This window comes from Zalophus californianus, chromosome 8 (genome assembly GCF_009762305.2).
Source record: "Zalophus californianus isolate mZalCal1 chromosome 8, mZalCal1.pri.v2, whole genome shotgun sequence".
Classification (NCBI taxonomy): Eukaryota; Metazoa; Chordata; class Mammalia; order Carnivora; family Otariidae; genus Zalophus; species Zalophus californianus.
The window spans coordinates 39,349,252-39,373,804 of record NC_045602.1 but is presented as its reverse complement, the minus strand read 5'-3'; the positions used below and the strand labels follow the sequence as shown (position 1 = coordinate 39,373,804).

General features: G+C 37.1%; 1 long non-coding RNA gene across 5 annotated transcripts in view; it reads right to left on the bottom strand.

Moving 5' to 3' along the window:
- The window catches only part of LOC113937715, an 89,880-nt gene that overhangs the window by 64,158 nt on the left and 1,169 nt on the right, over window positions 1-24,553 (bottom strand). For 4 of the 5 annotated variants that reach the window (XR_003524685.1, XR_003524683.1, XR_003524686.1 and 1 more), the window contains exon 2: window positions 22,737-24,474. This is a non-coding gene — a long non-coding RNA (uncharacterized LOC113937715). The remainder of the gene's footprint in view (window positions 1-22,736; window positions 24,475-24,553) is intronic. The other variant, XR_003524687.1, reaches the window with a different exon arrangement.

Here is a 24,553-nt window from a genome sequence, read left to right as displayed (position 1 = left end):
AAGCTCTCAGCTTTTCCCCATTGAGAATGATATTCGCTGTGGGTTTTTCATAGACGGTTTTTATGATATTGAGGTATGTACCCTCTATCCCTACACTCTGAAGCGTTTTGATCGGGAAAGGATGCTGTACTTTGTCAAATGCCTTTTCTGCATCTATTGAGAGGATCATATGGTTCTTGTTCTTTCTTTTATTAATGTATTGTTATGACATTGATTGATTTGCAGATGTTGAACAAACTTGTAGCCCAGGAATAAATCCCACTTGGTCGTGGTGAATAATCCTTTTAATGTACTGTTGGATCCTATTGGCTAGTATTTTGGTGAGAATTTTGGCATCCGTGTTCATCAGGGATATTGGTCTGTAATTCTCCTTTTTGATGAGGTCTTTGTCTGGTTTTGGGGTCAAAATAATGATGGTCTCTGGCCTCTTCTTATAAGGACCCTCATGATTACATAGGGCTTGTTCAGATAATCTGGTATAATCTCCCTATCTCGAAATCCTTAAATTAATCACATCTTCAAATTCCCTTTTACCACATAAAGCAATATTTTCACAGGTTCCAAGGATTAGGGTGTGGACATACCTGGGAACAGTACCTATTGTGGACGCTGTGGGGTTCTACCCAGAACCCCGGGAGGACCAGGGTGCTCATGGCCTCAGCTACTGTTTCATGCTAAGGGCTCATAGTTGAGTCTCTCTCTAGAAATTATCCTTGACTGAAAGGGGCCACCTCACCCAGGATTATGTTTCCTCTTCAGGGATAGCGCATATCTAATAACTGGTCCATGCAAAGATACAAAGTCCTGGCCCCCTTGCCTTAGGGCCATTCTAGCTCCCAGAATCCCCAGTGGTTTTAGCTGAGGCCTCTTTTGCAATTGTATAGCGGTTCAACTTCTTCTTCTGCTGGATGCTACTTTTCTCCGTCTTTACAAGAGTTGTTCCCAAGCACGCTCCCCAATAACCCCTTACACAGATTTCTGTCTCAGAGCCTGTTTCCTAGAGAATCGAGGTATAGCATTACCAGTTTACGCTATCGCTAGCAGAATATGAGAATTCTTGGGTTTCACATCCTTGCCAACACATGCAAACTCAAAGATGTAAAATGGTCTTACATTGTTTTATTTTGTGCTCTTCTGATTACTAGTGAGGTTGAACATCTCTTCACTCCTTTATTGGCCACTCCAATTCTTCCTTTTGTCAATCAACTGGATACATTTCTTTCTTTCTTTCTTTCCTTCTTACTTTAAGTTTTCTAAATTTGGTTGCATAATTTTTTCCCAAATTCTGCTTCTATTACAAAGTAGCATATGTTCTTTGCAGAAAATGTAAAATACACACTCACCCGACAGAGAAAGAGATAAATAAATCCCATCCCCCAATGATAACTATTAAGTAATATTTTGGCTACATCATTTCCTTATATATATTTATGAGTGCAATATCTTCTTTCTCATTTGGGTCTTCTTAATTTATGTACTTTCTGTGCCTTTTAAAAAGTAATTGGGCTGGGGTGCCTGGGTGGCTCAGTTGGTTAAGCATCTGCCTTTGGCTCAGGTCATAATCCTGGGGCCCTGGGATCGAGTCACACATTGGGCTCCTTGCTCTGTAGGGAGCCTGCTTCTCCCTCTGCCTCTGCCTCTGCCTCTCTCTCTCTCTCATGAATAAATAAATAAAATCTTTAAAAAAATTAGTTGGGCTGGTGGTTTACTTGCATTTTAATCAGTTAATTTGTAGTTATATTTTTCATACTAAGTTATCACCTTTTTTTTAAGATTTAATTCATTTATTTGACACAGAGACCTACAGAGAGAGAGACTCACAAGTAGGGGGAGTGGCAGGCGGAGGGAGAGGGAGATATCCCTGAGAGATAAGAAAGAAATGAGATAGACACTACAATTGCTAGGGACTTGGGTCTAGGATATATAAATACTCTCAAAACCATTAAAGTTTTTTTAAAAAATCTGACAATGTGAGGAGTGCCTGGATGGCTCAGTTGGTTAAGCATCTGCCTTTGGCTCTGGTCATGATCTTGGGGTCTTGGGATCCAGTCCCACATTGGGCTCCCTACTCAGCAGGGAGTCTGCTTCTCCCTCTCCCCCTCCCACTTGTGCTCTCTCTCTCACATAAATACATAGTCTTTAAAAAAATCTGACAATCTGTCATAGAAATGGACAAAAGAAGACACTTCCCCACCAAAGATCCACAGATGGCAAATAAGCATATGAAAAGATGCTCAAAATCATTAGCCATTAAGGAAATGCAAATTAAAAACCACAGGGAGATACTGCTATACCCCAATTAGAATGTCTTAAATTTAGAAAACTGTTCACACCAAGTGTTGGGAAGGATGTGGAGGAAGGATGTGGAGATAGGAGTGAAAAATGGTATGACCACTTTGAAAAACAGTTTGGCACTTGCTTAAAATTTAAGCATACACTTAAATACTTATACATAAGCATACACTTATATACTTACTGTATAACCAGTCCATTCTATTTCTAGGTATTTACCCAAGAGAAATTAAAGTATATGTCCATACAATAATTTTTACAAAAATATTCATATCAGCCTCATTTGTATTAGTGTCAAACTAGAACTGACCCAAATGTTCATCAATGGGTGAATGGATAATCAAATTATGGTATATCCATATAATGGAACACTACTGAGCAATAAAAAAATGGATGAAGTATTCATATATGCTATAACATGAATGAATCTCAAAATAATTATGCCAAGAGGCCAGACAAAAAAGAGTACATACTATATAATTCCATCTACATAAAGCTCTAGAATATGCCAAGTAATTTACAATAGCAGAAAGTAGATCATGTAGATGGGCAGAAGACAGGGCAGTATAGGAGGGAGAGATTATCAAGGGGCACAAGGAACCTTTTGCAGGTGTAGGTGTTCTTCTCCACAGATGATGACTGTGCTCATTGTGTGCATTGTGGTGATGGTTTCATGGGTATATATTTATGTCAAAACTTATCAAAGTGTACACTTTATGTGTCATTTATTATATTTTAACTATACCTCAAATAAAGCTAATTAAAAATTCCATTATTATATTCTGTGTTTCCTCTCTGAATCTTTTTAAAAATAATGTTTTACCATTTTCCTTATGGTTGAGTAGTTTAAAAATTTGAAATTATATAAAGTCATTTATAGAGTGAGGCTATTTATGCTTATTGTGTAGTTCTTATAAAAGATTCATTTGAATTTTTTCATTTGAAAGGAAGTACATTTACAGATTTTATATCAGTTACATTTTATTCATTGTATCATTCAAATCTACTCTAAATTTATTAACTTTATTATCATAATCTTTTGAAAATGCAGATTTAATCTCTTTAATTACAATTATGCTTTTGTTTATGGTTTCATTTATTTTGGATTATTCTTTCATATTTCCTTGACTAGCAATGGAGAGTGGTGGGAGTCTTTCTTCGAGGATTATTCTTAGAGACAACTTAAATTTTACCTGTATATTAAGTTTTGGTTTTGCTTCAAAATTTTTCTTCAATTATTTCCTTAAATTGTGAATTTTGCTTGACTTTACTTTATTGCGTACCTCTATGTCTTGCTGATTAGAACTTAGATGCACAGAGCCACATCATTTTAGAAAGAGATCGCAGATACCATGATTTTCCAACCTCTTCAACTTATAGATGAAGAAACAAAGTCATAGAGAAGTAAATGTTTTGCCTAAAGCCAAACAACCAAGAGAACTGGGCTAGAATCCCAAACTTTGGATTCCCTGTTTCTTGCCCTTTGAAATACATCATCTTCATTTTTCTATAATAGATGGTCAATTTCTTTTTAATGGCTCTCTGCTTAATCTTTCCATGATTTATGACTGATCTTTTAATTTTTTTGTTTATTATTTGCTACATTGCTCTGTGAAGATTGAGGAAATCTTGTTAAGGTGTACATGGGTGAAAGCTCCCCCTTCAGGGCTTCCTGACTCCCTTACATATGACATTTCCTTAAACAAAACAAAAAGGCAACCTAGTTAATAGGTTAACTTAGTTATGATATTTGCAAATGATATATCTGATAAAGGGTTAATACCCAATATATTGGGTATTATATATCTAATATATCTAATTGACAAGACATAGAGGTATGCAATAAAGTCAAGTTAAGCAAAACATAGAAGTTATACAACTCAACACCAAAAATCCCCAAACAATCTGATTTAAAAAACGGGCAGAGGACCTGAATAGATATTTTTCCAAAGAAGACATACAGATGATGATATACATACAACATACACATGACACATCAAAAGATGTGGGACATCATTAATGATTAGGGAAAAGCAAATCAAAACCACAATGAGATATCACCTCACACCTCTCAGAATGGCTAGTATCAAAAAGACAAGAAATAACAAGTGTTGGGAAGGATCTGGAGAAAACAGTATGTAGGTTCCTCAAAAAATTAAAAATAGAAATACTATACAATCTAGTAATTCCACTACTGGGTATTTACCCAAAGAAAATAAAAAAAAATTAATTCAAAAAGATATATGTACCCCCTATGTTTATTGTAGCATTCTTTTTTTTTAAGATTTTATTTATTTATTCGACAGAAAGGGACACAGTGAGAGAGGGAACACAAGCAGGGGGAGTGGGAGAGGGAGAAGCAGACTTCCCGCAGAGCAGGGAGCCCAATGTGGGGCTCGATCCCAGGACCCTGGGATCATGACCTGAGCTGAAGGCAGACGCTTAATGACTGAGCCACCCAGGTGCCCCTTATTGCAGCATTCTTTACAATAGTCAAGATATGGAAGCAACCCAAGTGTCCATTGATAGATGAATGGATAAAGAAGATGTGGAATATATATACATTAGAGTATTACTCAGCCATAAAAAAAGAATGAGATCTTGCCATTTGTGACAACATGGATAGACCTAGAAGGTATTATACTAAGTGAAATAAGTCAGAGAAAGCCAAATTCCATAAGATTTAACTTATATGTGGAATCTAAAAAACAGAACTGAACAAACAAAAACAAACTCTTTAATGCAAACTGGTGTTTGCCAGAAGGGAAGTAGGTGGGGGGTGGGTGAGACAGATAAAGAGGTACAAACTTCCAGTTATAAAATAAATAAGTCACAGAGATGAAAAGTACAGCCAAGGGAGTATAGTTAATAATATTGTAATAATGTGTAGTGACAGATGGTAACTACACTTATCATGGTGAGCACTGAAGAATGTATAGAATTGTTGAATCAATATGTTGTATACCCAAAACTAATACAACATTGTATGCTAATTATACTTCAATTTAAAAAGATCAGAAATCAATTGAAATGATAATGAAACACACAATATATTCTAATTGAGTTAACATTCATGTGTGCTTACTTGTTTGCAATTCTTTCTTTTTTTTAAGATTTTATCTATTTATTTGAGGGGCTCCTGGGTGGCTCATAAGGTTAAGTGTCTCCCTTTGGCTCAGGTCATAATTTCCAGGTCCTGGAATTGAACCCCATGTCGTGCTCCCAGCCAGCGGGGAGTCTGCTTCTCCCTCTCCCTTTGCCTCTCCCCCTGCTTGTGCTCTCAAATGAGAGAGACAGAGATAGCGAGAGAGAGCACAGCCAGGAGAGGGAGAAGCAGGCTCCCCACTGAGCAGGGAGCCTGAGATGAGATGCGGGCCTCAATCTCAGGACCAGGGGAACATGACCTGAGGTGAGGGCAAGATGCTTAACTGACTGAGCCACTCAGGAGCCCTACTTGTTTGCAATTCTATGTATATATTGCAATTCTACATATATTATATATATTCTATGAATATATATATATTCAGATGCTGAGCCAGAACCACCCAGGTAAGCCACTCTTGGATTTCTAAACCTCAGAAACTATGTGAGATAATTAATGTTTGTTGTTTTAAGCTGCTAAACTTTGGGATAATTTGTTATGTAGCAGTAGAAAACTAATATAACAACTCTATCATGACATTTTCTCTCAACTAATTCTGGGTCCAGAGGGCTGGATATTGAGAGAGGAAGACCAGCCTAGGAAATTGTTAGAGTTTTCATTCTTGGGAGTTGTTGGATCAATGCTTTATCACTTCTATAGTATGTTGAGTCATGGATTTTAGGCAGTCCATTAATTAATTTTTATTTTTAGGCACTCCATTAATTCTAAAGAAAGAACCGGGGCTCAGATCATAGCAAGAACATGGATTGTTTGAGAGAGCCTTCTTCTCTTTTTGTGTGTGTATAGGGCAATGTGTTAAGAAATTAAGGCGTTTCACTGTCTTAAACCCTCATTATCAGATATTTAAAATGTAATTTGTCAAATTGCTAATTATACATTAGTCTTAAAGTTAAAAATTTCATTTCTAGCAAATGAAACTTATAAAATTATGGTTAATATTAATGGTAATTAATATAGGGGAAGACACCTAAAAACTTTTTTTTAGAAGACTTTATTTTTTAAGTAATCTCTATGCCCAACGTGGAGCTTAAACTTACAGCCCTGAGATCGAGTTGCATGCTCCACCAACTGAGCCAGCCAGGTGCCCCTAGAACTTTCTGTAATAGTCAATACCCTGACATATTACAATTTTTGTATTATGAACAGAATATTAATTCAGTACTACTGTACTACTTAAACACTTGTGCTAAGTTGGGAGAGGTTCAGGAAAGAGAAAATTAAAAAGAAACCCACAGGGGGCGCCTGGGTAGCTCAGTTGGTTAAGCGACTGCCTTCGGCTCAGGTCATGATCCTGGAGTCCCAGGATCGAGTCCCACATCGGGCTCCCTGCTCAGCGGGGAGTCTGCCTCTCCCTCTGACCCTCCTCCCCCTTGTGCTCTCCATCCCTCATTCTCTCTCTCTCAAATAAATAAATAAAATCTTTAAAAAAAAGAAAGAAACCTACAATTTTGTCATAGAGTGTGATAAAACCAACTATTTTTCTCTTCCCCTGAAAGGCAGACTATCACTTTAAATTTAAGATGAAGCAAACTACTGAACCAAGACAGACACACACACACACACACACACACACACTATAATTTTCCAGGGGAAACTGGCAAAAGTTGTTAAATTCGTAACTTAGGTCTGTAAATAAAAATTGCCAAACTGCCTCCTTGCCTGAGATGGCCATGGGAGAGGGTGAAATTAAGATGGTTTTTCATAAGCGGCTTAGTACTACCTTCTGTTTGGTGGAGAATAGACAAGCAATTTTGGCTGCTGACTATAAAAGTGTTTTGTGTATTTTGTGTATTTTATATGGAGCAATGGATGGAGAGCAAAGTAAGAGAGATTGGAAAATTATGTGAGAAGCCACCCAAGGAAGGGTAAAAAACCCTGTCACTCTTAGTACATTTAGTTCAGAAGCATGTAGATGTTTACTTCTGAGCCTCAGGGGTAGCTGCATAAAATTCTTGCCAGAAAAAGTAGCAAACTTGACAAAGTGACCACAAAAGGACTTAGTTTTAGTCAATATTCAGGAAAATTTGAAAATTAAAGAGGTTTAGAAATAATTAAGAAACCATAAGGAAAGGAATCCATATGTCATAGAATACAAACATACAGATGCATGTGCATGCACACACACACACACACACATTTTTTAGTATGATGCTCTAAAGATATATCGCCTTTAGGTGACTGTGCAATTGCAAGTTTTTTAGTTTATTTAGGCACTCTGATTTGAAAGTCTGAGTTTGATATAAGGTCATGCAGAAACCCACTATTTAATTAGGGAAAAACACATTCTTCGGCTCCTGTACCTTTTTTTTTTTTTTTCAGATTTTATTTATTTATTTGACAGAGAGAGACACAGCAAGAGAGGGAACACAAGCAGGGGGAATGGGAGAGGGAGAAGTAGGCTTCCTGAAAAGCAGGGAGCCCTATGCGGGGCTCGATCCCAGGACTCTGGGATCATGACCAGAGCTGAGACGCTTAACGACTGAGCCACCCAGGCGCCCCTCCTGTACCTTTCAATTTCAAGAATATGCAGCACTGTTTACTACCATTTGGTATCATTGTACAGCATCTGTAGGAATAACTGACACTTCATAACCCATTAATCTCCAAAGGTCTAAAATTGCAAAACAAATATCCCGAGGCTATAGCTTTCGGATAGACACTCACTCATGAAAAGGTTATATGATAACTAAAAAGAGGGAATTTGATTAGGAAACAAATTAAGCACTGAAAATTCTGTCTATAAGAGAAATCCACAGGGGCACCTGGGTGGCTCAGTCATTAAGCTTCTGCCTTCAGCTCAGGTCATGATTCCAGGGTCCTGGGATCGAGCCCCACATCGGGGTCCCTGCTCGGTGGGAAGCCTGCTTCTCCCTCTCCTACTCCCCTTGCTTGTGTTCCTGCTCTTGCTATTTCTCTCTGTCAAATAAATAAATAAAATCTTAAAAAAAGAGAGAGAGAGAGAGAAATCCACAGAAGGGAGATCCAGGACAGCTCTCATGATGTGGGGAGGCTTTGAGGAAAAATCATCTGGGCTCTAAGGCATAGGATGACTTCAGGGGATTGAGAGAAGGGCATTAGATTAGCAGGGGGATGGGGACAGGAGCAACAATAGTGTGAACAGAGGAAAGGAAGAGACTGATTTAGATTAGAACTGAAAGTTCATGCTAGGAAGTAGTTCTGAGAATAAACAGGTCAGTAGTGAGCCGCACAAGAAAGGTTACTGGATTTAGTAAGTAAGGAGATCCCTAGAAGCGCTATGTCAGGAGACTGGTGGTCCATGGACAGAACTATTTTTTTCTATAATACATTGTTTGATTTTTTTGTGAATAATATCCTTCATAGTTTCTCATGAAAAATAACACCAGTATCCTAAAGATCCTTACAGGTTTTTTTTTTTTTTTTTAATAACTTGCTGGGGGCAGGAATAAATAAGAACAGGGTACCAGGATCTTTAGCGGTATTGATGAAGTAATTTGAAAATGTTAGATAATTTAACTCTAAAAACTTAAGTTAAAATCCCATAGTTTTTAGAGAGAAAAATATGTTTTCTGGCCCAATGGACTGGGAACAAGAAAAGTAGATTTTAATTATTTTGCCATCAAAACATACACTTTGTTGCCTCCAGGTTCAATTCCTTCAGTTTTCCTCATGGCATTGAATCCAGCTCTTCATAAAAAAATCCCCTTCTCCTGTCCCTTCTCTCAATGTCCTGCTCCAACAGGCTGCTGAGGGTCGAAGGAGAGGCTCCAGGGCGAAGCAGTTGGTTCTGTGGCTTTTGCTTATGCCTCAGAAAGATGTGCATGATGAGAAGAGGGATAAAGACAAAGAGTCACTTGGTATGGCATATACCTACTGTGTTCCTTCCATATCACAGGTGAATGCAACTACAGTTAGAGATTGGGGCAATGCCCTAGATAAGGGTGGATGAGAAAAGTTCTATTTCAATGCAATGATGTGTTTTAGTTTGTTGTACTTTATTGGACATCCATGATCAGGAATTGATTTGGAAAAAGGAGTTGAAAATATTGACATTCTTTGCTATCATGAATCCAACTGTAAACAGAGAAGATAAACAATATATGGATGAACTTATAGAAATTTAAGATGCAAGATTAGGTTTTGCTTTCTGATTTCTTGAAATATCTTCACACTCAAACCAAACATGGAAATGAAATAAAATGATGAATGCTTAAAATCTGTGTAGTGATTAAATTCTCCAAAAATTTCAGGGCATTCAAAATAATAGCTAAGAGAAATCTTTCTCTCTCTTTTTCTTAAGATTTATTTATTTATTTGAAAGAGAAAGAGAGAGACGAGTCAGGAGCAAGGGGCAAAGGGAGAGGGAGAGAGAGAGAGAGAATCTCAAGAAGAAGCCCTACTGAGCATGGAGCCCGATGCAGGGCTCAGTCTCATGATCCATGAGATCATGACCTGAACCAAAATCAAGAGTCAGATGCTTAACCAACTGAGTCACCCAGGCGCCCCCCAAAATCTTGTTCTTTATTACATTTTTATTTATAGAATTTTATCCATATAGCTTAAGTTTTAGTGACATGAGATTCTCTTCTTTCATTACAAAGAAGAATATTACCTTTTTTCTTTTGATCAAATCAGTAAAAAAAAAAAAAAAGTGGCTGTAGTTACAAATATGAATAAGATATAGTCCCTGCCTATACTGGGATGAGACTTTTGGGAACTTTGGGAGGCAATGAGCATATTTTGCATGTGGGAGGAATGGGAATAATTGGGAGGCAGCCTCTAACATGGCTCCTAATGATCCTGCCTCCTTCTATTCTTGCTCTTGTGTAATCCCTTCACCTTGAATGTGGGTTGGACCTAGTGACTCATTTCTAACAAACAGAACGCAGGAAAGGTGAGGGATGTCACTTCTGAGATCAGGTTATAAAAATAGGGTGACTTCTGTCCTACTCAACCTCTCCCACTTGTTCATTCAATGAAACCAGTTGCCCTGTGAGCTACCCCTATGGAGAGGCCCAGTGGCAAGAAACTGAGGGTGGCCTCTGAGGAACTGAGGCCTCAATCCAACAATCCATGAGGAATTTAATCCTGGCAGCAACCATGTGATCCTTCTCTAGTTGAGCCTTCAGATAACGACCAGTCTAGGTAATACCTTGATTGCAGCCTTGTAAGAAACCCTTAACCAGAGGACCCAACCAAGTGTTCCTGGATTCCTGACCCACATAAACCATGAGATAATGTTTGTTGTTTTAGTCACTAAGTTTTGTAATAATTTGAATACAGCAATAGATAATTTATACTGCCCTCAAGTAGCTTATGGTCTAATTAAGTGAAAAAAAACAAAAATAATAGCGCTTATTATATGCCAGGTACTTTTCTAAGCATTTTACATATATTAATTTAATCCTTACAATAAATCTATGAAGTATTACTACTCTTGCCATTTTATAGATGAGGAAATTGAGTCAACCAAGAGGTTAAATAACTTGCTCACTGTCACACAGCTAGTGGAGCTGGGATTCAAACTCAGTTTGGTGTCAGAGTTCAAATTTTTTTTTTTTAGAGTTTAAGTTCTTAATCACTATATTGTACTGCTTCTTTCCATCTTATATACTATAATAGAATTATGCACTCTTTATAGAAATAGTACAGCATAGGGAATGATTATATCTGTAGGATAAAGGGGTCTGAAGGATTCACAAGACACCTAAGCAAAATTTGAAACATGGAAAGAAGGCATTCCAGACAGATGGAATAGCATATGCTAAGGTATGGGAGCACAAAACAACACTGTACTTGCCAAGGACATATGCTACTATTCTTTTCAAATGTTTGTAATCAATTATGTGGTCTTCTTCATATTCTGACCTTTATTTCTATTGGTAAACACTATGTTCTCTGAATTCTAATAAGCCACAACTCTTTTTAGAAAAGAATAATGCCTGATTCTCAACCAAGGGCAAAGGCAGCTTAGAATGAGTTGAGCGAAAAAATCTCCCCACTCATTTCAACATACAAACTGATTTAGAGGATTAGTAATGGAGGCATTTGTCTTTTGTAGCAACAAAAGCACACTCTTTACACACTTCCCATGTGCTGTCTACCAGAGAGTACCCAACATCCATAATGCTTTCTTTGCCTTTGGGATGATGAGCAAGATCAGTCATAGGTTTGAGAACCACAAGTCTCTATACTGAAATGTAACTCTAAATAATCTTGCATCAGATCCAAATAACCTATTGATTATTTGACAGGAAAAATGGAGAGGAGAGAAAAAGGGGGATTAAACATAACTCAGAATTAATCACTAAAAAAGTGAACTGGGTAACCCTAAAAACAAAGAGAAGTGGCTGTAGATATAATAATTATGGACATAAAAGGTGTGGTTGTCTTTCCCCCTTCATTATCATAATTATCCTCAAAAGGCCAATTAAAAAACGTTTTTGAGGGCACCTGGGTGGCTCAGTTGGTTAAGCGACTGCCTTCAGCTCAGGTCATGATCCTGGAGTCCCTGGATCGAGTCCCACATCGGGCTCCCTGCTGAGCAGGGAGTCTGCTTCTCCCTCTGACCCTCCCCCCCTCATGTGGCCTCTCTCTCTCTCTCATTCTCTCTCTTTCAAATGAATAAATAAATCTTAAAAAAAAACTTTTTTGAGATAACTGTAGTTTCACATGCAGAGATCCTGCATAGTGCAGTATTGCAACCAGAAAATTAACATTGGTGCAATCCATTGAATTTATTCAGTTTTCACCAGTTTCACCATGCACTTGTGTGTTCACACAAACTTCAGTGCAATTTTATTACATATGTAGAATTGTATGGCCACCACAATCAAGATACAGAAGAGTTCCATCAAGAAGATCCCTCATGTTACTCTTTTGCAGCCACAGCCAGGCTGTTCCTCCTACTAACCCCAATCCCTGGCAACCTTCAATCTGTTCTCCGTCTCTATAATTTCATTATTCAAGAATGTGATATAAAAGGAAAGTTTTGAGACAGGCTTTTTTCTTCCACTCAGTATAATTCCCCTAAGATTCATTCAGGGCACTGTGTATTAATAGTTCATTCCTTTTCATTGCTGAGTAGTACTCTCTGGTATAATTGTACCACAGTTTTTTTTTAACCAGTCACCTGTTGAAAGACATTGGTGTTGTTCCTTGTCTGGGGCTATTACAAATAAAATGTCTGTGAGCATTTGTGTACAGGTTTTTGTGTGAACATAAGTTCTCATTTCTCTGAGATAAATGCTCAAAAGTGCAATTTTTGGGTTATATGGCAAATGCACATGTAGTTTTGTATGAGATTGCCAAACTCTCCTCCAAAATGGCTATTATCTTTTTACATCCCCACCAGCACTGTATGAGTGATCCAGTTTCTCTGCATCCCTACCTGTGTTTGGTATATCACTATATTTTATTGTAGCCATCCAGAGAGGTTGTGTAGTGATACCTCATTGTTGTTTAAATTCTTAGTTTGCTAATTGCTAATGTTTGTTGGGCAACTTTTTATGGGCTTATTTGCCATCTGCATACTATCTTCAGTGATAAGTATGTTCACATCCTTTGCTTTTGTCTGATTGGATTGTTTGGTTTTTTACTGTTGAGTTTTTTTTTATTTTTTAAGATTTTATTTCCTTATTTGACAGATAGAGACACAGCGAGAGAGGGAACACAAGCAGGGGGAGTGGGAGAGGGAGAAGCAGGCTTCCCGCCCAGCAGGGAGCCCGATGCCAGGCTTGATCCCAGAACCCTGGAACCATGACCTGAGCCAAAGGCAGATACTTAACGACTGAGCCACTATTGTTGAGTTTTGAAAGTTCTTTATATAGTCTAGATACAACTCCTTTGGCAGATTTACAGTTTGCAAATTTCTCTGTCTATAGTTTGTCTTTTTCATTCTCTTTACAGGATCTTTCAGAGAGCAAAAGTTCTCCATTTTGATGAGGTTCAACTTAGTAATTTTTCATTTTATGGACTGTGCTTTTGGTGTCAAATCTAAAAATTCTTTGCTTAGCGCTAAGTCCCAGTGATTTTTGCCTTTTATTGTATTAAAGTTTTTTTTTTTAAGATTTTATTTATTTATTTGTCAGAGAGAGAGAGTCAGTACAAGAGGGAGAGTGGCAGGGAGAGGGAGAAGCAGGCTCCTGCTGAGCAGAGAGCCCGATGTGGGACTCCCCAGGACCCGGGGATCATGACCTGAGCCAAAGGCAGATGCTTAACTGACTGAGCCAGCCAGGTGCCCCAATTTTTGCCTATTTTTTAAATTTTACATTTTACTTTACCTGTTTGACATCTAAATCAGTAATCTATTTTGAGATAATTTTTATAAAAAGTGCGAGACTTATGTAAAGGTTTTTTTTCCCCATGAATGCCCAATCATTTTATGACCCTATTTCCTGAAAAGGCTATCCTTCCTCTATTGATTTCTTTTGCACCTTTTTTAAAATCACTTGGGCATATTTGTGTCAGCCTATTTCTGGGTTCTCTATTCTATTCCGTTGATCTATGTGTATATCCGTGGGCCAATACCATACAGTCTTGACCACTGTCACTATATATTGAGATTCTAACTGGATAGAGTGATTCCTCCTATTTTATTCTTCTTTTTCAAAGTTGTTTTAGTTATTAGAGTTACTGCACCTTTACATATAAATTTTACAGTAAAATTGCTTATGTTACAAAAGACCTTGCTGAGATTTTGATCAGAATTGCATTAAATCTATAGCAATCATTTTGGGGACAATTGACATCTTTACTATACTGAGTCTTCCAATTCATGAAGAGTGTATTTATCCATTCATTTAGGTATTCTTTCTTTCATCAGTATTTTGTGATGTTCAGAATACAGATCCTGTATATGTTTCATAAGATTTATACCTATGCATTTTTCTTTGGAGCAATTATAAATGACATTGTTTTTAAAGCTTTTTTATTTATTTATTTGACAGAGACACAGCAAGAGCAGGAACACAAGCTGGGGAGTGGGAGAGGGAGAAGCAGGCTTCCCGCTAAGCAGGCAGCCCAATGTGGGGCTCGATCGCAGGACCCTGGGACCATGACCTGAGCCGAAGGCAGACGCTTAATGACTGAGCCACCCAGGTGCCCCAGACATTGTGTTTTTAATTTCAGTTTCCTCAACTAATGTTGTTAACATAAAAAACACAATTGGTTTTTGTGTGTTAATCTTGTATCTTGTGATCTTGCTGAACTCATTTATTAAATTCTGGGATTGTGTGTGTGTGTGTGTGTGTGTGTGTGTGTATGTATAGATTCTTTGGAATTTTCTACATAGGCACTGATGTCATTGGCAAATAGCAACAGTATTATTTCCTCCTTTCCAATCTGTAGGCATGCTTTTTCTTTTTCTTGCTTTACTGAACTGGTTAAAACTTCTGGCCACTTCACTAGGTGGTGAGAGTAGACATTCTAGGACATTGTAGGGAAAAACATTTAGCCTGGCACCAGTAGTTATGATGTTAACTGTAGGTTTTTGTAGATATTCTATAACAAGTTGATGAGTTCCTAGCTTACGGAGGCTTTTAATCATGAATGGATGTTGGATGTTATCAAATGCCTTTTCTGCAACAATTGATATGATCATATGATTTTTCTTTAGCCTGTTGATATGGTCGATTACATTAGTTGACTTTTGAACATTGAACCAGCCTTGTATTCCTGAGAAAACCCCTCTACACTATGATATATAAATCTTTTTATAATATTGCTGGAATCAATTTATGATTCTTTATTTTTGCAACTAAGTTCATGAGAGATATTGGCCCATAGTTTTCTTTTGGCTTACTGTCACTATGTGGTTTTGGTGTCAGGGTAAGACTAGCTTCAGAGAATGAATTGGAAAGTATTCTCTCATATTTTAAAATGGAAGAGATTGTATAGCGTTGGTGTTAATTACTCTTGAAAGATTTGGCAGAATTCTCCAGTGAAACTATGTGAGTCTAGAGATTTTTTTGAGAGTTTCAAAATTATGAATTCAATTTCCTTAATAGCCCTAGGACCTTTCAAATAATCTATTTCATTGAGCAAGTTGTAGTAGTTGGGTGTTTTTTGAGGAACTAGCTCATTTCATCTAAGTTGTTGAATTTATATGTATAGAATCGTAGTAGTACTTCCTTGTTATCTTTTTGATGTCTGCAGGGTCTGTAGTGATATTCCCTGTTTCATTTCTGGTATTTCTAATTAGTGGCTTCTTTTATTCTTTGTCAATTTTGCTAGAGGTTAATTTTCTTTTATAGTTTTTCTCTATTGTTTTCCTATTTTCAATTTTATTGCTGTCTGCTTTTATATTTATTATTTCTTTACTCTGCTTGCTTTGAGTCTGTTTTGCATTTTTGTTTATTGTATTCTTTCTTCCTTGCTTTGAGTCTGTTTTTTGTGAGTCCCCTGAGGTGAGACTTTCTCTTTGACTCATCCATTATTTAGAAATGTGAAATGTGGTATTTAATTCCAACTGTTTGGAGATTTTCCTATTATCTTTCTGTTATGTATTTCTAGTTTGATTCCATTGTGCTTGGACAACATACTCAGTATGATTTTGTTTCTTTTGAGTGAGAATTGTTTTATGGCTCAGGAAATGATCTATCTTGTACATGTCCATGAGCACTTGATAAACATGTGTATTTTGCTGTTATTGGGTGAAGTATTCTATAAATGTTGACCAGATCCTGCTGGTTGTTGGCATTGAGCTCTTTTTATATCCTTGCTGATTTTCTGGCTAATTGTTCCATCAGTTTTTGAGAGAGGGGTGTTGAAGTCTCCAACTATTATTGTGAATTTGTCTATTCTAGTTCTTTCAGTTTTTGTTCGTAGCTCTGTTGTCTGGTGCATACCTATTTTGAATTGCCATGCCATCTTGGTGGATTGACCCTTTTATCACAATGTGGCCATCTCTATCTTTGATAATTTTCTTTGCTCTTAAGTCTTCTATATGCAATATTAATATAATACCAGCCACTCATGTTTTCCTTTGATTAATGTTTGCATGACATTTCTTTTTAAATCCCTTTCATTGCCTATATCATTATATTTGAAATGAACTTATTGTAGCCATCGTATAATTAGGTCATGTTTTTAAATCCATTCTGCCAATTTTATCTTTTAATTGGTGTACTTAGGCTGTTAACATTTAATGTAATTATTGATATGTTACAACTTAAGTGTGCCATTTTATTTATTTTCTGTGTGTACTTTGTTTTCCATCTGTAGTTTCTTTTTTCCTGCCATCCTGTGAGTTATCTGAACATTTTTGAAAATTCTATTTTGAAAATTCTATTTTATCTATAGTGTTTCCCCTCAACTTTATTGAGATTTAGTTGACATATAACACTGTGTAAGTTTAAGGTGTATGATGTGTTGATTTGATAGACTTACATATTGCAAAATCGATTACCATTTCTATGTTTTTTTAATTTACCTATTTTTTCCATTTTGGTAAAATAAGCATAACATAAAATTTACCATTTTAAAACATTTCTAGGTGTATAATTCAGGAGCATTAAGTACATTCACAATGCTGTGCAAACATCATCACTATCCACTTCTACAATCTTTCATCTCAAACACAGGTGCTGTACCACTTGAAACAATAACTCCCCACTTCCCCCTTATCTGTAGTACTTTTTAATTTTACCTGTTGTATAGTTTTTTTAGTGGTTGCTCTAGGTATTACACTATGTATACATATCACAGTCTACTGGTATCATTATTTTACCAGTTCAAGTATAGAAACCTTAACTCCCTTTATGTCTTTGCCCTCCCTGTTTATAGTATAATTGTCTTAAATATTTACATACATTTAGAATATAGTGTTACAATTTTTGCTTCAACTATCATTTTAGAAATTTATAAAACTCAAGAAGAAAAAGAGTCTCTTGTATATACCAATATTTTTGTTTATTGTGTTCTTTCTTCCTGATGTTCCAAGTTTCTTTTTTTTTTTTTAAATCATTTTCTGTTTAGAAAATATGCTTGGGGCACCTGTGTGGCTCAGTTGGTTAAGTGTCCAACTCTTGATCTCAGTTCAAGTCTTGACTCAGGGGTTTATGAGTTCAAGCCCCATGGAGCCCATTTAAAAAAAGCTGGGTGTGGAGTCCACTTAAAAAAATTATTTTTGGTGTGACAAATTCTCTTAGCTTTCCTTCATCTGAGAATTTCTCGACTTCCCTTTTATCACTGAAGAATATTTCACTGGGCATAGGATTCTTGGTTGACAGTCCTTTTAATACTTGAAGAATATTGTGCCACTTCCTTCTGGCCTCCACAAGACATTAGGTGATTCATATTGGTGTTCCCCTATAAGTAATGTCATTTCTCATTGGCTGCTTCCAAAATATTTTCTTTGTGGTTAGTTTTCGGAAATTTAATTGCTGTATGTTTTGGAGTGGATTCCTTTGGGCTTGTCTTTTTTGCAATTTAACTTCTTGAATTTGCAGGTGTATGTCTTTTGCCAAGTTAGGGAAGTTTTCAGCTATTATTTCTTTGAATATTTCTTCAGTTTTCTCATTCTCCTCCAGTGATATGATTGTTAACTCCTACAATGGTATGATTGTTACTTTTTTTTTTAATATCCCATAGTCTCTGAGATACCATTCATTTTATTCCAGACAATTTTCTCCAGTTGTTCAATTTGAGTAAGTTCCATTGGTCTGTTCCTCGAGTTCACTGGTTCTATCATCTATTATCTTCACTCTGTTATTGAGTCTTATGGTAAGTTTTTTATTTTACTTATGTATTTTTCAGTTCTATAATTTCCATCTAGTTTTTTTGGTAATTTCTATTTCTTTGCTGAAATATTTATTTTCAATTTGTTTCAAGAGTATTTGTAAATAATTGAAGTATTTTTATGATAGCTGCTTTAACATAATTATCAGACAATTCCAACATTTGATTCATCTCATTATTGGCATCTGTTGATTGTCTTTTCTCATTCATGTTGTGATTTTCTTGGTTCTTGGATGAATATTTTTTCTATCTTGGATATTTTAGATATTAGATTATGAAGCTCTGGATCCTATTTAATCAATCAATCAACTGATCAATCATTTATTTATTTTTAAAGCAGGAAGTCTCCTGTTGAGACATGGGCTGCTGGGTGTTTATGTTTAACTTCTCTCTGAGCCCTGCCAATACCACCTTAGCAAAAGTGGAGCACTGATTCACACTGCCTTGCTGCAATTGGGTGGGGTGGAAGTTCCGCTCCCCCCTTACTCCACCAACTTCACAGTGAAAGTGGGGCACCAACTCCCTCTGTCTTGTTGCATCTGAGTAGGGGTATAAACTCAGCTCACCTCTTAATCTGCTGATACCACCTGCTGGGGGAATTGGAGCACCACCTGCTTTTGCCAGGTAGAAGATGGAAGGTCAGCTCCCTACTCCAGACCTGCCAAAACCATCCTGCAGGGGAATTGGAATGCTACCTCTCATGTCCATGGATTAGGGAAGGTTGAATGGGAAATTAACTCCTTGCTCAGCTCTGCTGAAACTATGCTGTGATTAGAGGGTGCAGTTTTCTGTATTTGGCTGGAGTAGGACAGAATTGCCAATAAGCTTTCCATTGTTAGGCCATTCTTTTTTCCATCCTTTGGGTAGGGAAAACAGACTTTTCTTGGAGTTTTTATTGTCTGTGCCTGTTTGTAGTACTGGGTTGGAGGATTTTGCATTGCCCTGAGATATGAGAGGAAATAAGGAAACCTGGAAACTTATCATTGTGTCATTCAAGTCTTCAGATTCCTATGTAGCCCAACTTCTTTCTACCTTCCAAAATATTACTATGCTTGTTTTCTGTACTATGTCTAGGGCTTTTTGGGGACAACCTAAAGGAATGGGATTACTTCATGTTAGTTGAACTGGAAGTCTCCTTAAAAGACCATTTTTTAAATATTAGCTTAGTTTACTACGTGGAATTTCCCCAGGTTGTCAGAAGTCACAAATCTTGTATTTTAGCAATTTACAACCTAGACTCTGCACTGAACAGATGCACAGAAAGATCCATAAACAGATGAATCAAATGCATACATAATAGGAAATAACAGTACCCTAAGTTTTTATAGGGCTTAATGGTTTACAGAGCACTTTACATATATAATGTATATACACAATGCTCATATATTTATAATTAAATATATAGATTTACTATACAAAGTATATCCATGTTACTTTATAAATATATATGTACATATTACTCTCAACAATGTTGCAAGGTAGGTGGAGCAGATATTGTTATTTGAAAAAAAATAAAGGCTGTTTGGTTAAGGTTCTTGCCTGAGGTTGAAAAGCCGGTAAGTAGAAGTGTTAGAATTTTTGTGAATCTTAGCCCTGAGCTCCTGATATCAAACCACACTACCTAGGGTAAATATCCCTCCATTGTAGTAGAAATCCTGTGCTTAACAAATAATCACAAAGCATAATTTTGCCTTTTTGAGGTACAGTGGCTTGTTGGTTATAGAGTCAGATTCAAATTCAAATTCCAGCTCGACCGTGTCTTATTTGTATAATATTGGAGAAATTACTTAACCCCTCCATACCTCAGTTTCTTCATCTGTAAAATGGGGACAACTATAGTAATATATACTTCAAAAGGTTGCTTTGGATAATCACACATTTAAAGCAAAGTGCCTGGCATATTGTCAGCACTCAATAAATGGTAGGTAGCTATTATTATAATTAGGGATAAATGAAGCAAAAAAAAAAAAAAAAAAACCCAAACCAAAACAACACCACATTTCCACGAGGAAATAATGATTCAGATGCAAAGCTTTCAAAAGCAGAGAGGGTGCATCTGTTCATTCCTGTTTGGTTGTATCATACCTCACGTATTGCTTAATAAACATTGGCATCTCTATAATTTTAAAACTGGAAGGACCTAAAAGGTCATTTATTTCAAGCTTCTCATTTTATAGATAAGGAAACTTAGGTTGGGAGGGGTTGAATGAATTACTTCAGTGTTAGTACACTTCTTGCTATACCTAGTAAAGCACACAAAAGAGTGAGCAGGAAATAAAGTATAGAAAGACACCCCAGAATCCAGAAAGGAAAAGATTTGGGTCAATATAACCTGGGGAGGTGGGGGACAGGTCCAAAAGGTATAAATACTTCCCTACAGGTTGGGTACCATATATGAGGGCAATGTCTGCATACCATCCTCATAGAAATCTATACAGGAGTAGCTTGCTTGCCACTTAAAAATCCGCATTTAAGTGGCAGTCTGCCCAAACCACACAGGAGACATAAATGAAGTGGAAAACATTCACGACAATATTTTTTGCTTGTAGTTGTACTTTTACTCATTTGTTAAACTGGTCTTAGTAACAATTTCCAGAAAAGTATGGAGATTTTTGTTTGTTTGTTTGAAAATGATGAAAACTGACTTTAAGTGATGAGGAGGAATATATTTTGTAATTCAGTATGTCATTACACATTTTGTCAGTTTACTCTTACTTTTATATTAGCTGTGAGCTAGAACAGTCAGTAAATTAATAAGCTCTTTTCTACAAGGTCTTTTTTAATAAAGTCTTTCTTACCCTTATCAAAAGTGTATTTTGCATAAAAGTACATTTTTAAAGTTTTTAAAAATAGATTCTCAAATCTGAAAGATGAAATTTTGACTTTTCCTATCTTGCCACTGTGTAATTTCAGATTTCTAAGAATAAATGAAAGTGAAAAGTATAAATATGAGATATGTTGAATAAGGGTGAGTGCTAAGTTCTAGTAATGTGCAACAGCTATTAAGCATTTCAAAAGATGTCAAAAGCAGTTCTAGGGGTGCCTGGCTGGCTCAGTCAGAAAAGCATGTGACTCTTGGGTGCCTGGGTGGCTCAGCTGGTTAAACGACTGCCTTCAGCTCAGGCCACGATCCCGGAGTCCTGGGATCAAGTCCCACATCGGGCTCCCGGCTCAGTGGGGAGCCTGCTTCTCCCTCTGACCCTCTCCCCTCTCATGCTGTTTCTCTCTCTCTCTCAAATAAATAAATAAATAAAATCTTAAAAAAAAAAAAAAGAAGAGCGTGTGACTCTTGATGTTGGGGTTGGAGTTCGAGCCCCACACTTGGGTGTAGAGATTACTTAAAAAAAAAAAAAGCAGTTCTAAAGACTTTTTTGTTGTTGTTAGAGAAAAGTTGTTAAGTGGACAACAAAGGCAGTTTACAAAATGTATATAAAAAGAGCTATCTTTTATGAAAATGCACATATGGGTATATGTGTATACACAGGAAAAACTCTGGAAATTCACCCCAAATGTTAAAACTCATTTTTTTTCTGCTTCTGGGATTTCATGAAATTATTATTTATGTCCTGTTTTTTTCTAATTTCCTTATGATGAATATGTAATTTAGTCAGAAGACAAAGGGTTTCCTCTTTCCTTTGGATTAATATTAGTTAAATGTTACAGAGAATCAAATTTAAAGTTAAGGGAAGGACCAGAGCAAAGTCCAGAATGATTGCAAACTGAGAGGTTCTCCAGATTGAACAGAGTATGGGGGCAGGAGTCCATTTGATACTGGCGTAGGGTTTTGTTTGTGTTTGTGTTCGTGCGTGAATTTTTTGTTGTATGGTGAAAATGCAACCACAGAAAAATAATTTGCAGTTGTTCTGAAAACTGATTTTTTTCCCTCTTGCTTCTAGAGACCCTCCTCTTAAGAAACCAAGGTATGGGCTTAAAGCAATTACGCACTGGATAGGAAGGGCCAATACAAACTAAAGAGGGAACATAAAGATCTCTGCCCTTACAAGTACTATTTTTCTTTCCTCAGTTAAATTCTAAACCTCTTCTCTCTCTCTCTCTTTTATAAGATTTTAAGTAATCTCTAAACTCAACATGAGGCTCAAACTCACAAACCTGAGATCCCACGTCCTAATGGCTGAGCCAGCCAGGTGCCCTGAAGTCTCTTCTCTTATTATGCTCTTTCCTTTAACAAATACCTAAAGCACTTTTTCTATTCTGATTAAATCACGTGAGAGAAAAAGAACAGTCAGCCCCAACCTAGGAGCTAACAATCTAATTGAGTAAGCAAATTGGAAAAGTTAACCAAGAAGAAAAGAGCACTATGCACTTAGAAATTAAATGACTTAACCCAGAGAAGTCGTATAGCAGGTCAAGGAATGGCTGGTAACTGTACTGTGGTCATGGTCTAGATCAGCACTATTCAATATAACTTTCTACAGTGATGGATTAGGATAGTAGCCACTAGCCACATGTGGTTAATGAGTACTTGAAATGTGGTCTGTACAACTGAGGATTTCAATTTTTAATTTTATTTAATTTAAAAAGCTATGTAGAGTTGGTGACTTACCATATTGGAGAATGCAGGCCAAGATCTAGAAGGTATCGAAAAAGTAGGACTTGTCTTGTTACTTGAAGAAAGGGGAGGATTTGAATGGCTTTGGACAAAGAAAGGCATTCCAGGAGAGGAAAAAGCATAGATGAACTGTGCTCACTTCACCCTGAAAATGTGAACATGTCCAGTGTTTGGATGGGGGATTATGATGGGTTGCTACACTGGGCAGACCATGCAGCTGAGAATTATGATTTGAAGCTGTCAGTAATGGGGAGTAATTAGTTCTTTTTCTTAATTGAGGTATAACTGATACATAACATATTAGTTTCAGGTGTACAACATGATTTGATATTTGTATGATTATTTCTGATCAGTAGATAATAATAGCTCTTACATGTGTCAGGCATTATGTTGAGTGCTTTAGATGGATTATCTCATTTAACTATAACAACCTTTTGAGGGGAATGAAGATTCATTTGGTGGCACTGTAGGAGTAAGAGAAACAATTATGTAATCTTGGAAATATCTCAAGGTACTGATGATGAGGATGTAGAAGTTAAAAAGCCTCATTAGGACATTAGGAAGTCATACTCAGCAGTTAACTTGATGTCTGACTTCATGTGGAGGATGAATGAAAAAGGGACAAGATAATCTGCATCCCTAGGGATACTGATGAGGACAAAATCCAGGGGAACACCAATGATTCTGGGGTGAATGAAGGCAGTTGAATTAGCAAAGGGATCTTGGGAAGGATGTAGATGGGTGGCAATGGAAACAAGTTAGTAGAGTCGAGGAATTTGATAAAGGGTTTTGAGAGTCCTATAGATAAGTTAAAGTGAGGATGGAGGGGCATCTGGCTTTAGTTGGTGGAGCATGTGACTCTTGATCTTAGGGTTGTGAGTTCGAGCCCCATGTTGGGTGTAGAGATTACTCAAAAACAAAATCTTAAAAAAGACAAGGATGGAGAAGTGGCAGCTGTAGCTGGGAGTTAAGGTAATGCTGACAAAAATAGAGGAGTCAAAGGGAGGAAAGTCAATTTTGAAAGGAAATGTGAACTTTTTTTGACATGTTGACTAGAGGTAGTCAGTCTCTGGATGATAATGTCTTACTGGTTGGAGAGAATGTAGAGCTTATGAGGCAGATCAAGGCTGGAGAGGGGCGGATTGTAAAGTGCTATCTCAGGACAGCAGGTATTGAGGATAAAACCTGGGGCAAATGCCCACTCACATAGAGGGCTAAATGAGAAAGAAGAGCCAGCAAGGGAGAAGGGGTGACTGAACCATACTAGGACAATGTCAAGGGAGAATTTTATAGGTGAAAGTGAGTCAGAATTTTCTTGTGTGGCAGTGAGGTCAAGGAAAAAAAAAGACTGAGAAAAGAATGAGCTTATCAAGGAGATCAGGGAGGAAAAAGTGTCATGAATTTGTCTGGGCAGTTTGGCCATGAAGGGACTGAGAGGAAAAGGGAAACAGCTTGAGAAGGATAAATAAAGATCATCTCCCCCCCAATTCCCCAGGTAGGTCAGTCCCATTCAGTCTGAAAGCAGAAATGAAGGACCTAGTACAAAGGAGGGGAAGACGTCTGGAGGGAGGTGAGATGAAGCCAGCAAGCCAAGGGTTGGCAACTTAGAAGGGAGAAAAGACTCTTGTTCCTTTAGGTACACAAAATGGATGGTACGGACAGAAATACAGAGGATGCAGGAGCTGGATTTTTTTTTTTTTTATCTTCTCAGTGAAAAAGCAATCAGGGCCATCTGCCAAGAAAGAGGAGAAAGGAAAATGGGTTAGGTGGGGAGGAGAAAGGAGATTTATAACAGCAACAGCGAGGGCAGC